Source organism: Notolabrus celidotus, chromosome 7, assembly GCF_009762535.1.
Source record: "Notolabrus celidotus isolate fNotCel1 chromosome 7, fNotCel1.pri, whole genome shotgun sequence".
Lineage (NCBI taxonomy): Eukaryota > Metazoa > Chordata > Actinopteri > Labriformes > Labridae > Notolabrus > Notolabrus celidotus.
This window is the reverse complement of record NC_048278.1, coordinates 31,079,321-31,095,579: the sequence shown is the minus strand read 5'-3', so window position 1 is coordinate 31,095,579 and position 16,259 is coordinate 31,079,321. Positions and strand designations below refer to the sequence as shown.

General features: G+C 39.3%; 1 protein-coding gene and 1 long non-coding RNA gene across 3 annotated transcripts in view; one reads left to right on the top strand and one right to left on the bottom strand.

The window, feature by feature from the left end:
* Positions 1-16,259, top strand: part of elfn1b (extracellular leucine-rich repeat and fibronectin type III domain containing 1b) — a 201,049-nt gene that overhangs the window by 98,211 nt on the left and 86,579 nt on the right. For both annotated transcript variants that reach the window (XM_034686910.1, XM_034686909.1), the window contains exon 2: positions 14,938-15,011. The gene's annotated coding sequence lies outside the window, so the exon portion shown is untranslated. The remainder of the gene's footprint in view (positions 1-14,937; positions 15,012-16,259) is intronic.
* On the bottom strand, positions 337-672 carry LOC117815283. Its single transcript, XR_004631783.1, has 2 exons — positions 628-672; positions 337-527 (listed from the first exon to the last, which is right to left on the bottom strand). It is a non-coding gene; the product is annotated as an uncharacterized LOC117815283 (long non-coding RNA).

Genomic DNA, 16,259 nt, shown 5'->3' with positions numbered 1-16,259 from the left:
ACGTTGCTGTCGTCTTTTTTTGTGTACTCAGACTTTCCTCATTTATCTGTCATTCTAGGGCCTTGCAAGTTTGCATCAGTGTGACGTTTCTCTCCAGCATAAACTGACAAGTGAGCATCATGTAAGGCCCAGGAGAGGATGCAAGAATCACAAAGTGCACCCTGGGTAATGTATTTTAGGTGCTATTATGAATTATTGGAAAAAAACACTGTAATATGGAGAGAACAGGAAAGGGTACTGTTGGTAATGCATACTGCAGCAAACAGCTACTGTTAGTGTGACGGTAGTTAAACCGGTAGAGTTTACTAGGACCCAAAAGCAAGCGGAAGCTGAGGAAGCAGTTGAAGTGATTTTATTGCTTTAACGGTGAGGTGGAGGATGATTGATCTAGAATCCAAGGTGAGGGTGAGATCCAGGAGAAGCAGGAGTGAAGCGTGAGGCTCGGGGTGAAGGCAGGTGAGTGTCCGGAGGGAGAGCGTGGCAGCGTGGCAGAGATAGGGCGGAGGTGCAGGAGGCTCAAGGAGGCACTGGAGGACAAGGGAAGACAGCGGCATTTAGTTGAAGACAAACACACAAAATATTTAGACACTAGCAATACTCTATGTCCTGGAGAGACGGCCGATGTACCACTGTAGAAGCAGGAATACTCTGGCACCCGACTCCTCTCTCCACAAAGCTTAAGTGCAGTGTCTTGATGAGCGTGATGGGGAACAGGTGTGATGGTGCAGGAGCAGCCGGAGCAGGAGACCGGGGAAAACTCCACACAGGCAAAACACAGTGATCACCACAGTTAACTTCTCATCTTAATGTTGAGTCCTTGTAAATTAAAGAAAATAAAGAGTTCAGTCTAGATCTGCTCTTTTTGTAAAGTGTCTTGAGATAACATTGGATATGAATTGTCTCTATATAAATACAGACAGCTTGATTGATACTGTTAACTTGCTAACATGACTACAGCTGGGAGTGTAAGCCTTTCCTAAAATATAATGTAGTGCAAACAGCTAACGTGGCTTATCAACTGAGAAGTGTGGAGCTCTGTTGGTTTGTCCCTATTATCAACAAACATGAAAAACATTCCTTTATACGTTATACATAATGATGTTGCCCTATAGATAAACAGGTCATTTGGGTCATTTGTTCTGTTTTCTAGCAAAGTAACTTGTCTGTGGATACTGATAGCTATTAAACGGTATTTGCTTAACCAATGTGAATTAACTCCATCCATGATTCAGGATAAGTGTGAGACAGAGAGTCTAAGGAAAGAGCAAGCAAGCTTTATTCAGTTAGAGTCCTGAACTGTTACTTGGGATGACCAATAGATCTTCTCTTGTGTAATATAATCAGTCAGGATGTGAATCACCAATCCCTTTGTATTAGTATGAAAAATTGGCTGCTGATTCTGAGGACGTGTGTATTTGCCACAATTAGACAATGCACAGACTGTTCAGACAGCTGTTAGCTAGCTAGCAACATATGTAGCCTACCAGTCATTTGTTTGTCTGCTGCAGAATGTGTCTGTGTAACAGCTTAGTCCCAGACTGATCTCAGAACTTACAGGGAACTCTTTCTGTTGTTAAGCTCGCACAGCTCTTCGTCTTGTGTCTGTATTTACTGATAGAGGAGTCAACTTAAGTACAAGCTCAAACATACTGTTCTGCTTAAAGAGGACTGGTAAAGCTCCCCAGAAACTTCTGTAATGTTTGATGTTTATGTTAAAGTGACCAAAGTTTCAAAAAAAATGCTGTGAACAAATGAAAGGATTCCCTGAGAGCACAAAAATTCAGCCTTCAGACTTCTATGAATCGTATGTTTCAAAAAAAGTTTTCTTTTTCAGCTCGTTGCAAATTTCTTTCTGCAGTAGTATGCTCAAGGCACAATGGTGCTCAAAGTGTAGAGACGCTCCTATCTACCAGCTCAGTCTGACGATAAAGTTCCTTACAGTCCTCACAAGCACTGCTAGGATCTTCCATGGATCATTTTGGAAGATCTGGATTCAGAACCCAAAGTTGGTGCTTATTCAGTCTGATACATTGATCCCAAAAATGTTCTACATTCTTGGTTTACTGTATTACTTCTGGGGTTTGCAGTCCAATGAATAGGTGCAGAAGTGAGTGAGGGTTTCCCTTTTGATTCAGAGCTCCTTCTATCAATTCTTTATTACCAGTCTGTGATAAATACTGGATTCTGATTGGGTGAAATACTGTGACAACAGTGATTAACTCTCAACTGCAAAATCAACACCAGGGTCAACAAACACGTCACATCCAATTAATCTGTGCAAAGGCCATTGACGTGGCATGTTTTGCCTGTTGACACTGTGGCAAAAATGTTAATCTCTGCCTCAGGCTGTTCTTAAGAGTGTGGAAAAATGGCATTTATCAGGCAGAGATGTGAGAGCACCCTGAGGAGCTACTACTACTGGTCCCATGTATACATCATGGGTCAGTGAGCCCAAGATAATGTATATCATGTACAAATTATCCTTTACATACACATCTCTTTCTCTCTCTAATGGTGGTCTACGCGGTATATGTTTGCTGCACTTCTGCAAAAGGTCACTGGGCAAAATTAGGGAAAGGGGTGAGTAACAGTGTTGTATCTTGGTCTTAATAATAATAAATCCACTGGGAATGCCTTTTTGAAAGTTTCTGGAAAGTGGGCAAACAAGGAAAAATCGTCTTTCAGGGAGGCGGGGCCTAAAGAGACAGGAGCTAAAACAGCTTCTTTCAGACGGGGAGTAAAATAAAGCATTGTTTAAATGACCACTACAAGATTAAATGAAGAGTTTATTGAATTATGAATAATGAAAAGTTACACTAGTAGAATATTGGAATAAAAATATAGAGCTTGAAATTAATATAGTTGGTCCTCTCGAGGGCCAGAACATCTCGGTGTATGCAGATGGCCCTTTGACCCGATCACACCATTAAGAAAACTTTATATACCGGTAAAACTTAACATTTCCTTTCCATCCGTCTAATAATGAAGGGCTGAACTCTATAATGAAGTTCTGTGTTCTGGTTTGAATTCATTAAAGGCAGTCTGTTATTTGCACTTTTCCATTCCTCTGCTTGATTTAAACAGACTTTATCAGCGTGGTAAACAAAGACCAGTGGCTGTTTTTCAGCTTATTGATAAAGCCTCTTACTTGTGTTTCCAACTGAGTTATGTGAGGAGAGCTCTCAGCTGTCTTATTTGTTTCCACGCATCTTTAGACATTTAAAAGAACATTTTTAAATATATAACTGTTAAAACCAGCCGCTGGCCAAGCAGCATGCACAGGTCTGTTAGAAATTAAAAAAAGGTTGTTGCTTTTTATGGATGCTGGATGAAATATGATATAATGGTTTTGACTCGCTTTAAACACCCACCATTTTCCATCTTTAAAACTATTCCGAGGGTGTGTGAGAGTTTATTTCTGTATCTGAAAAGTCATTGGTATTGATTAAACCTCTGCAGATGTATTGGGGTAATTTTATGCAACTGTAAAAATCTCATCTAGAGAAAATTCAGCAGCTATTTACATTTTAGAATCATATCACAGTAGACACAAAAATTTAAACCCATTCCTCTAATATCAGATATTGCGTATTGATTGGGATTTCTCTTTTCTAGCATCCTGTTCTTTCAGAGCCAGGCATGAATCCCTGCTGTTTTATGTGCGCCAGCAAATTCTGAAATATTAGTCAGATAATGCGAGTCGACAGATCCGGGAGAGACGTGAGCAGAGATCAGCATGAGAAACCAGGAACGAGACGGTGAACACTTTGGGGAATGAAGCCCTGCCTGTCTGTTTGGGGATAAGTGAGAGCCTTGTTCTGTGTTTATAAGTTGAGAGTAAAGTGATCAAAGAGTAACAGGTGGAGACTCAAATTGAAACTGGCCTTTTGATAAGCAGCTGAATAGCAATGAGGGCAAACCAGCTTAGCACACCGTGCATGCCTCCCAGCTGGGACCACTAAATAATTTGAACTTTGGGTTAATATTTTGACTAAACTGTTCATGTTAATTTGAAAAACACTTTTTGTGAATGCCTTTATAAGTCTCATGATGTGTTTCTGAAACAGTATCATGAGATGTGCTGAGATGTTTGACACAACTTTTTCATAAATTGCTTTTTTAGAATGAACTGAACTGTTCAGATCTCAAAAGTAGAAAACACACTGAGACTTCATTACAGGTGACAGTGTAGAAAAAGACCAACATATTATGCTGCTGAATGGCTCCTCTAGTAACTATTGGACTAGTTACAATCAGGCGGCAAACTCCGGTCTCAAAACCCTATGCGGAAGTGTTATAAACTGCAATTCATCAAGAATCTGCTTGAGGCTGGCTGCAGAAACACCGGAAACTACATAGACACCCATTCAAAAAAGAGGATCTTTGCAGAAGAAATAAACATGTTTACAGCCTGGTTCAAAAAACAACTTGGCTCTAGGTAGCTAATTTCTCTATCGGCACACACTGTACGGGGGGTGAATTTTTTTCTAACGCAACGGCTCAGAAGATATTAAGATTACCAGTGTAGTGGCTTGCTTTCGCCACTCGAAACAAAACACCTATAAGCCACTGAGGGGACTCAGTTGATGCGTCCTCCTCGTGCAGGTTAAATGAATGAAGTCCAATCTTCGTGCATTGACATTAATAAGGTTTATTTTACATCGACATACAATAAACGCTCAGTTGATCAATCCACACTTGCCTCTACTATGAACTTGTAGAATTAAAGGCATAAAGCTATTGTAGATGAGACAATGACAAATATAACGAAGACGGCCAAGACGGCGACAAGGACGGTCAAAAACTGTATGCTACCTGGTAGGCAGCTCACCTGCCACTGATTGGGTCTTCTTCCCTATATGCTTTTTACACCTGGCTTGACACCCCCGCCACCTAGTGTGCAAACAAGTGCATCAAACAAGTAAACAGTCCACACATAACATTGACACACACACACATATGGCTCTAACAACGGGTTTTTGCACAAATAAGGACAGGACTGACTTGACTCCCAGGCGGGAACACATAGCTGTTGGCTAAGGGGCTAAAACTCCGCCTCTTTACATCACACTATGCCTGGTTGAGTTCCACATTTCCAATATGGCTGCCGCAGTTGATTGGCTTCAAAACAGCGCTCAGGAACGGGATGGGTGATGATAGATAGATAGATAGATAGATAGATAGATAGATAGATAGATAGATAGATAGATAGATAGATAGATAGATAGATAGATAGATAGATAGATAGATAGATAGATAGATAGATAGATAGATAGATTCCAGCAGCCAGGTAACACCAAAGGACAGTAAAACAGCACGCAGATATCAAAGATAAAAAAATCACAGGTTATATACACAGTACAGTTCACAGTAGCAGCAATATACAAGTCTAAAAAGGAATACCGGTGCAGGTTTATAATAAAATAGCAGCAGCAATAATAAATAAATTGATAATTAACTATAAATACTGATGTCACGGATACTACGTCCATTATTTATACAGTCTATGGTTACAATCCAGGAGTATAGTTGTTGTTTTTTGTAGCTCATTATCTTTAATTAGTATTTGAAAAGAATGATTGAGTAACTGTATTTACATTGTTCCTGCACATATTTTAGCTAACATCTTTTAGTATATGTTTGCATCTAGTGTGAGGTTTGTATGTGAGGAGAGAGCTTTTCTGAATAATAATCACAAAGTCCAAATAATAACTGCCTCCATTCTGAAGTGCATGCTTCTACAGAAAATCAACCAAAACTGACAGAAAAGCAACCCTTTCAACAAACCTTTACTCTGCCCTTTTCAATGTGCAGAGTGTGAGCAGTTGCTTTTAACACACAGGTGTTAATTCTTCTGTCTGTGAGCATCAAACACTAAACCGTTAAAAGCTTGACACTGAAGGAGCATGTGTTCGTCGTGGTGCAGCAGCTGTGGCTCAGCAGTCAGAGGAGATTTTACCATCAAACACAAATCCTGCATCTCTCTCTGTTTGAGTAACCTTCAGCAAACATAATCATAATAACATAAAAACATACTTTTGACCCTTTCATTGGGATGTTTACCCAATTATCATGATATGAATTTAACAGCATGGAACCTCTACATCTTAAGAAATCTTAACTTCTTGGTCAGACAGTATTTTGAATCTCAATAAAGTGTCTTAACCCACTTGTAAAAACCGAATTTTCTTCCTACTCTGTTGTGCTTTATTTTCTTTATTTGTACCATTAAAGCGTCTGTCAAGAAGCGCTATGATAAAAATAAAGACTTTAGTGTTTAAAAAAGCAGAGCTAAATCATAGATCGGAAGCTTTTCATACATTATTGACAGCTCCCTGTTTGGTCGCCTTTGTATCTATAATTTGCTCTTTATTGTGCAGAAGATTAAACAGCTTCTGTAATTATTATGGTTATATTTATATTTATTCTATTATAGACCCAGAGAAATGAGCTGCAGTAATGAAGCCTTGCTGTAACAGAGGGTGTTGCTGCAGCAGAGGATGTAGAGGCAGAGAACAGGTGTGTTTAAACAACCTGTATTTACAAAATAAGGTTTTTAGGAGTTGTGAGAACCAGGGAGAAGAAAAAGTGTTTTGAAGAAATGTGCAGGCACTACTTAACCTGAAGGAAGTGCAGGGAACATTTGAATCTTAAATAATGGAATAAATAATGTAAGATAGTTATTGAATGTTATGAATATTCCATTCACACTCTATTTTAGAATAAGATGGCACTAAATGAAAGGCTGAACTTGAATTATAATGTTGGCCTACTTTATGTGACACATTTAACTTTCTTCAAAACTTCCTAGAGAGACTTTTCTTCTGAGAAAAAACCACAGCATCAGTTATTTCACAAAGTCTTCAAAACAACATGTTAAAGGAGCACGTCGCTCCATTCACTGTTGTTATGATGGTAAGCACAAAAGGAAAAAGTCTGGTGACATTACTTTAGAGTTTTAAAGTGTGTATAGAAAGGTCTGGGTTGATTGATAATGCCATTTAAGAGTCAGAGTTCAACTTTAGAGATTGCAGTTAGTTCCCTGTTTACAGCTGACAGGCGACATTGTGGTTTTCAAAGAATCGCCACTATTGTTAACTTTAAAAAAAATAATCATTTCAGTCCAAACCCTGACTATTCCCTGAAGCCATCAAAGTCATTTTTGTGCCTGAACATTATCAAACCCCTAACCACATGATTTATTTTCAGCAGTGCTTTGTACTTTACCTTTCAAAGCCACGGACAAATAATGTCTTCTTGCTGATACAGCTTTTGAATTTGCAAATTCCTCTAAGTGTGAACAAATGACATTTTTCTTGTTTAATTTAGATAACTTGTTGACTTTCTTTATGCAGCAGGCGAAAGCTAAAAGAGTGCTAGTTATAACTGACACAGAGTTGAACAATCCCGCTGCTCTTTCAGAGAATTTCCCCCTTTGTATTCCACAAATACAACCAACCTGTTCTCTCTACCTGCTTGTCAAATGTGGCCACTTGTTCATTGACTCTATACTTCAAACTGTGACGCTGTAGGTCCCCCCAATTTTACCTTTTGGTGCTCTTTCACAGTTTCATTCTAACACTTCGATTTTCAATGGAAGTCGAGTAATGTAGTAAAAAAAAAACGGAAAATCTGTGTAATGAGGCGAGAAAGTGGTTGGATGGGCTGCAAAACTTTCAACAAGGGGTTGGTTTTGACTCCTGTGTAAAATCCAAAGTGAGCATTAGCTGTATTCACATTGACGCAAATTTCTGGGATGCTTTGCAAAAATGATTGAGTGAGCCGCATGTGTGAACGCAAACAGCTAAATTTGCACCCTGACTAAGGCAAGGCAAGGCAAGTTTATTTATAAAGCACCATTCATACATAGAGCAACTCAAAGTGCTTTACAGAGTTAAAAACAAAAACCAGAACAGTAACAATCAACAAAAACATACAGCAAATACTTCAAACGTTAAAGTTGTATATGCGGCCAGTTATGTGTGATCTACTCTCTCTCTCTCAGTACTTATGTAACTTAGCGTACATAGTAAATAGTGTTGGGTCTTAATATTTATGTAAATTAGGAGGGATTATTATAAATCATCATCCCCCTTCACTGTTCTGAAGTCCGTAACTTGCAGAGTCTTACTGTCCCGCTGGACACAGAATCACAACTGGTCTTGTCTTACCCAGTCTTGTCTTACCCAAACTCCTACCTGCAAGGCCCTTCATTAAGTTTCTGTCTGAAGTAGAAGTGAGCTGATGTGAGAACACAACACAAATTGTTTGGGAGAATTCACCACAAGCAAGCAAGCGGAGGTGAAGACTTTTACATAATGGTGTTTACCTTATTAAGATACACTGTGTTAGCTGTTGAAGGGGAAGACTGAGCTGAAAAACAAACTGTACTGCACTTACTGTTCGCCAACTATTTGCAGCATCGGAGAGTAGAGCAAAACTGAACAGGCTTTCTGAAGGCAAAGTAAAGAGAACACTGAGATTAGTGCTTTAGGAGGAGTTTTTGGAATAAGATACATTACCTGGTAGAGTTGATCCAGTCTGCAGTAGTTCAATCAGGAGAGACACAATTTGAAAATCTTTGAAATCTTTGGCGTAAGGACTCTATGGAGATAATTTTGTGAACGTAGGATGCATGAATTTGGCAGCAGAAGAAATCCCCCTAGAGTCCAGACACTGGTGGTGGTGGTTGATGAATTCCAGGAATTGAAGACTTTGTGGAGACCAGGTGGAGATGGGGAGGTGGAGGGGTGTGCACCATCAATGCAAGAAGGAACTAGCAGGAGAGAGAGACACATTTAAAAAGACAGCAGAAAATTGATAGGCTGATGATAAAGGCGTGCCACTGAGCTATTGGATGATAGCAGCCACTGATTAACCAATGACGGCTCCGGAGAATGCAGCTGGAAGCAGGTGAGCTATTGAACGAGGGAGAAGAGAGTTAAACAACTGCTGTGATTGCTTTATAGTCTTCCTGTCTGAACATTCGCTAGAGCTACATTTGATAACCTAGCATCAGTTCTGGTTCTCCAGCTGGTTTCTCAACGAAGTAGCCGAACTGATTAGCACCACTTGTGGGTTTTACACTTATTATTGACAAGTATGTCTCACAACCCCACTTAAAAAATGCTGAACTATCCCTTTAAAGTAACCAGATATTTTAAGTGCCAATTCTTAACTTTACCAAAGTGATTACTGCATCTTTCGACATGAGAAATGTTTCCCATTGAGTCTTATTTTGGATACTTGACAGCAGAGCAAAGCACAGGTTAAATCTGTCTCTGAGGGGTACTTAGAGTGTCAGAGTTTAAAACATATTTGACTAGGTGGTTGTCAAAGCAGGATGAATGTATAAGGTCTAATAGCTAGTTTACTGTGACAGGAAAATTCCTGGAACTGACAGAAATACAGCACTCTGAAATACAAGTTTGGGTTGTGCAAAATTAAAAGAACCTCCTGTGCTGTTCCAAAAACACTCAGAATTATCTCCCCTTAGCAAAAAGGCACAAAAAGAGCATTACTCTGCCTCTTTTCTGACCTCCCTTTCCCCCCCTAATATTCTTTGAACAGTCAACAGAAAAAAATGATAAGTTACTCAATGAGAACAAAAAGCAAAGAGAGACTGAGAAGCAGGAGTCTCTAACTGGAGATCCTTTCTTTTTTTGGGTTGGCTCTTTCTTGCCTTTGAGCCTTTTTAGGGCGTATTTTACACCTCTACTAAGCGAAAGAAAAAAAGGAAACCAAGGCAACACTCCTGCTTTATACAACTCCTGAGCTTATTTATCAAAAGTGAGATCGCACCTCTATGAATCATGCAGTTTCCAACAACATGAATAGTATCTTACAGACAAACAGCTGGCCAGTAAAGATTCCCCAAGGAGAATTGTAAAGACATGTGTGGCGTTCAAGGACAGCTACATATGTAAAAGAAAGTTGTTTAGATATTTCTGCCAACTGAAACTGAGCAAGAAAGTCCCAAAGGTACCTCTTTACAGTCTCCATCTCCTCCTCTCTTTGTCCTCTGTCATGTTTTTAAGTCATTATAGCCATGCAGGGTTCCTGTTTGTCTGTTAAATCAGACAACAGTGTGTGTCTTTGTGTTTGTCTCGCTCACATCTCATCGTACACCGGTCTGCTTCCCCCATTAGCGATACAGTAGCCTCTGGGCTTAGTGGGTATCTGTGTGTGAATCTCTGTGTGTGTTTGTCATGGTGTGTGTTGGTGCTGCTAAGAGTTTAGCCATGAGTGCTGTCAAAACCTTGAGTAAACACACATAGAAGCTCATTTGCCGAGGACGCTCGACAGCGAGAAAGACAAGACAAACAAGGCGTGAAACAGAAGAAGACGTTATGTACTACAACGGTTCGTTTGGTGTGTGTGTGTGTGTGTGTGTGTGTGTGTGTGTGTGTGTGTGTGTGTGTGTGTGTGTGTGTGTGTGTGTGTGTGTGTGTGTGTGTGTGTGTGTGTGTGTGTGTGTGTGTGTGTGAATCCTTTGTGTGAATCCTTTGTGTGAATCCTCAGTGTTCTGGCCTTATTTAGGCTCATTTACAGTAAACAGATGAGTTTGAAATTCTGTTTATCTGGTGTCAAGGGGGGTGGAGGGGTTGGTGGGAGACGTGGGAAAGACAGAGAGAAGAGGCAGAGCAGCTCGGTGCACACAATGATCTATTTATCAATTCCCCATCCTCTTCCTCTCCTCTCCACCCATTCTTTCCTCTCCTCCTCCTCTTTCTCCTCCTCTCCTGACTGGCCTACTTGCTTATCCTCTTCAGAGCACTTTAAATTCAACTTAACAACACTTTTCTTTTTCCTTTTTTTTTTTTTGGCCTGCTGCTGCTGCATCATTGCTCTCCCCTTTATTTTGCCTTCATTTAATTTCTGGTCGATTGCTTATCTCCCCCACTACAAATAAGATACAGTAGAGACAATTGGCTGCCTCTATCTTTTCCCAGTTATTACCCGATCCGTTGTGTGTGTGTTCAATTTGTTGCAAGAAGAAGGAAAGAAAGAAACCATGCAGACAATACAGGAGGCTGTAATAACAGTGCTGTTGTGTTTGCAACAGTACGCCACTGCAATGCTTTAATTACAGTCTAAATATAGTCTTAAATAAACGCTTTGAGGCTGCTTTTGAAAAAACACATGCCAATTTCCTGTATGCATATTGCTTAATTAAAAATGTTATTTTCCAAATGTAAGATTAAGTCAGTCTGTATGATGGAAAAAGAAACAGCCACAGGGAGAAAAGGTGTGGAGATGGACTTAACTGTTTGAATAGTCTACAACCCATGTAGCTTTAATATCAGCTAAATGCTCATAATTTACAGTTTCAGCATGCTAATGTTTGCAAGTTAGAACAACACAAGACACAGCAGACATTGATGGGAATGTTGTTGTTGAAGGCGACGATACAAAATGGAATCAGACTCGTGTAGCTTTAAGAACAGTTACCTCAGAAGTTAGCCAGGTGACCTTGTGTGGAAGAGGTTGGGTGGAAATTACTTCACAGGACAAGTAATCTTCTGTTTCAAGAACTTATTGTAATTATGGAGCATACAGCTGTTTACAGCAGTGAGTTTTTCTTTAACCTTTATTTAACCAGATGAGACCCAGTGAGATCAAGACCTTATTTACAAGGGCAACCTGGCCAAGAGGTCAGCAGCACACGTCAAAATAAATAGCACAACTCAAGTGGTAGTTATTATAGTTTGTGTGCTCTAGCTTATGCACAGCTACCTAAAGAACTGCAAGCACCATTCGACCTAAACTGAAAACATATTGGGGAACTTAGTAAATTATCTCTCTGTGCCCTTGAGTATCATTACTGTCCAATTAGCTGGCTGTGCAACAGGCAAAACTTTTGGTAAGGAAAGAGACTAGAGAATAATTAATATGTATAATGAACTGACTGTCAGTAAGAACACTGTATAACTTTGTTAGCATCTGTCGTATCCTGACCGCCCGTGATGTGTAGCTGCAGAAGGAATCTTCGTGACACTGGCTTGCTTGCATAGTAATATGTTTATTACAAGAATCAAAACCAGTATCGAACAAGCACAGCTTGGGAGAACAGCTCTGCAAATCTGCTGACTCCCAGAAGGCTGTTGACCAATACCCTTTATAGGTCTGAGAGCCAGTGACATAGCCTACTACAGACAAACTTATCTTAACATCTAGTCTTTTATTGTACTGTCCTTCAGCTCTGCTAACCTAAGGGTCGCAATACTTATCCCTGCAAGTCACAAAACAGGAAAGGGGTCTCTATCTAAATGTCCTTGAGAGTCTGAGACAACACAGATTTCTCCTTGACTTGTTTTATGTCAGATACTCATTTTATGTCAGATACTTCACATCTCAAATAAATCAATTTTAAAAACTAGCATCATTTCGTTGTCTTTCAGACCATGTTAAACACAGTTTTCAGCCATTATGCTTGGCAATCAACAAAATCTTACTGGAATGCCTGAATACTTGCACTAATAAGAATAATTAAACTGTCTCTCTTTCAATCACATGTTAATGTTAATTTACAAGCAGACCCTTGGCTAGTTAGCCTCAGTGTTCAATTGTGGCCTAGCTAACTGCTCTTCTTTGCGCATATTTGCCATTCATGGAAATCTAAGAATCTGATAACCTCTCCAGTCTTTAGATTTACTTGTTATAGAGGCCAAGAGATTACTGTTTTGCTCCCCCCACGTTGGCTTTCCACCATTAAAATGCAGCCCAGGTAGATGGGGGGCTCTCTGCTTTGGTGTTAACATAAAACAACATTTTGATTCTTTCTATTTGAACAAACTGGAACAGGGACTCGTAGCTAGCTAGCTTTCTAAAAAGTGAAGGAAGCTAGTTTTTAAATGTAATCTGTTAAAGGCATGAATGTTCACAACACATTTTATTGCATCTAATGAGTGTTCAAAACATTTCACTTAAAGCCCAGAGTATATGTTCATGGTTGTAAAAGTAAAGGTCAGTTTTCAAGGTGCCATGACTATCTGCACAGAGTTTCATGGCATCCATCCAATGGTTGTTCTTTGTTTTTCAGTCTATGGGATGTTGTTTGTTCATCCAGCGGCCCAGTAAATTCGTTGAACTTCAAAAATGCACTACTCTATATCGGAAAACTTTCCTTCCTTGTCTTTAGCATTGAAACTCTACTTTCTTCTTCTTGGACATAACAAATCCTGTTAACAGCAGGGCAGTTTTTAGTTAAGTCCCCAGCAAATGCAAAAAGTGCATTTGCTGGGGACTGTTTTCTACTCTGCATTAATAAACATTTGGTGTGCTTGTGAATGTTTGCAGCAACAGGACTTTGTTTGGTATTCTGATAGCCAGAGCAAATTTGCAATTTCGTTTCGCTTCATTCATTCGGCCAAACATTGTGTTTATGTTAGCTGACTGCTCGCTGGGGTGGATAGTATTTTGTTTTAGCCAAACAAATCAATACTGACTGGTGTTTTTGAACTCTTTGACTGCAGTTCTTTCCTAATGGAAGCTTTTTCTACCAGTGTTTAATGAGAATGACGGTCTATTCAAGTCCAAAATTTAAAGATTTCCAGAAGGACACTGATAAAAGGATATACAGCATATTGCTCACATATGCTCCGTCCATGAACTTTTCATATTTTGACATTAACTTATTTATTAACTTAAAATTTGGGTTGATCTGATTGGTGTTTGGTGAAATGGACCAAAACAAAAAAAGTCTGTTTTTGAAGTAGAATGAGGAAATCCTACGTGGTATTCAAAATCATAAAAAAATGAAAGTTTGAGTTCTTTAAATAGAACACCAAACTCAGATCAAGTGGGAGCAATTCTGCATTTATCTGTGTGTTATTTTCTTGTTGTTGTTTTTGCTTTTTAGCTAAAGAGCCAAACAGCTACATGACATCATCTCTTTTAATCCTGCGTGACAAGCCCTGCCTGGATTTCAGGGTCAGGAGCCAAGTTAGGTATATGTTGCATCATCTCAAAAATACACTGAACAGCATCCACTGTGATGAATGAACATGTCAGCCAGTGCAACCGTGTAGCTCACTGGTGTGTTTTTAATACTCCTTTGGCACCGTTGGAGCCTGATGGCACAGAGGGATAAGATATATCAGGCTTTGGCTACACAGACAGTTCTTGTAAGTGGGATCAAATCCATTGTTGGCTTAAGTCTTTTCAAAGGATTTGTGGAAAAAATATTTAAAAAAAATATCAACAGACGTATCCATTTAATGAGAGAGAGAGAGAGAGATGGGGGAACGAGGGATTGTTGTGTCGGTGTGTTGTGATTCGAAGAGCAGTTGTGATAACCATTTGATCCTCTTGCAACAGGGCATGTGTGTGTGGTTGAGGGAGAGAGAGCGAGAAAGATAGAGAGAGAGATGATAAATCTGTGTATCCTCCTTTTCTGCCAGAATAGTACATCCTTCCCACAGTGGGTTTGTGTTTTTGTATGAACAAACAGTAATCAGAGCAGGAAAACCCAGTTGGGGGGCAGGCAGAGAGAAAGAGAGAGATACAGAGAGAGAGTGGGTGTGATGATTACTGTGTGTGCCGCTGTTTATGCTTTACAGAGAGAGAGAGGAGACGAGGGGGGAGATTACACTGAAGGGATAACTCAAAGCTGATTGAAGGCCGTGGCAGGGCCTGAGCATGTGACTGGCTCATGTTGATATTATAGTATCATAGTTTTTTCCCTGACACCCGTCACTCGTAAAGCTGCTAAACACCCAGAGTTCAAATTCATATTTAGAAAGTTCAAGCGCTTATTCTGTGACAGAACAAAACAGGTGGATTTATTTCGCGGGGCATGATTTGTGTGATTTTTGTTTATCATCAAATGTTTCCTTGCAAATCAGACAGCTTATTTCTCATCCTTTAAATGTCTCTGTCACACAAAGCTGATTATTTTCAGCAATTGACTGATTTTGTTCTCTCATCTTTCACCAGGGGCACGGCAGGCACAGCTGAGTTTGTCAAACAAGCCTCGTAGAGCTCTACAGATGACGTCTTTCTTGGCAAAGGTAACCAAAGACAAACTCACACTGCAACACCTCTTCCTCTGACTTCAGTTGTGATGTGTTTGTTTAGGTTTGCCAGTCAATATCTAATTTGTTTGCAAAGATCTGTTCACAACACACACATTATATAGACTAGATTGTATAATGTTACTCAATGTAAAAGTTAAGGCCAGCAGGGGTATGTTATTGTTTAGATTGAGGGAAAGATCACATTTTGGACCAGCCAGTGCAAGCCTTTGTGGTTGACAAATGGCGGAAGTGAAAAAAACTGCAGTTCATGAAGTGTCCACTTGGGGCTGGCTGCAAAAGCCAAGGAATCCCCATTAACACTCATGTTGAAAAGTTAAAAGGACTATTTTTACTGCAGGACTTCTCAGTTTTGGTCTAAATAGCACATTTTTCTATTTTTCACACTGCATGGAAGACAATTTTTTATAACTCATCTGTTCTGAAGATATTAAGGTTACAAGGTTTGAATAATTAGGGCATGGTTAAGTTGACCGACAGGTGGGTGCATGTTAGCTGTCTGCTAGAAAGCTAAGGGCCCACCTCAACTCCACCTACTTTCCTTTGTGTAGGTTGAACGAAGGTCAGGTTGAGTCCAAAGTTCTGATATGGTCACCACCATGTTTGGGCTTCATAGTGCTTCTTTAAAAACTAATGGGTGACATCCCTGAGACTATGCCTATGTCTTATTTAGTCAGTGAACCAATACTGTGCAGGTTAAGGAATGTCCAACCCTAGAGTGTTTTTTTTTTTGGTGTTTTTAAAAGTAAACTTAAGACTTACCTTTTTAATCTTGCTTTCAACCTGAAGTAATTTCTTTTTAGCCCTGGACTGCATTATTACCAATATTACCATTGTTTTAGCATCATGTTTATTTCTTTTATACATTATTCTACCTTATTTTATTGTATTTTTAGGATTTTCTGATATACATCTAATTTTATTTTATTGATTTTATATTTATTTTTAAGTATTTCATATCATTTTAATTTATCTTATATTAGCCTTGTATTATTTTACCTATTGCTGTTGTTTTCTGTCTCTGTTGATTTTTTTTTTTTTTTTGTGAAGCACTTTGGGCTACATGCTTGAATGTACGAAAGGTGCTATATAATAAAAATGAGTTAAGTTGAATTGAGAATAATTATTATAGTAGCAGCTTTGAATGTATCCTTTTTAAAGCTAGGGTTTCTAGTCATGGAAAGCTAGCATGAATTTGAATGTAGCATTTCCTCAGGTCTCCGT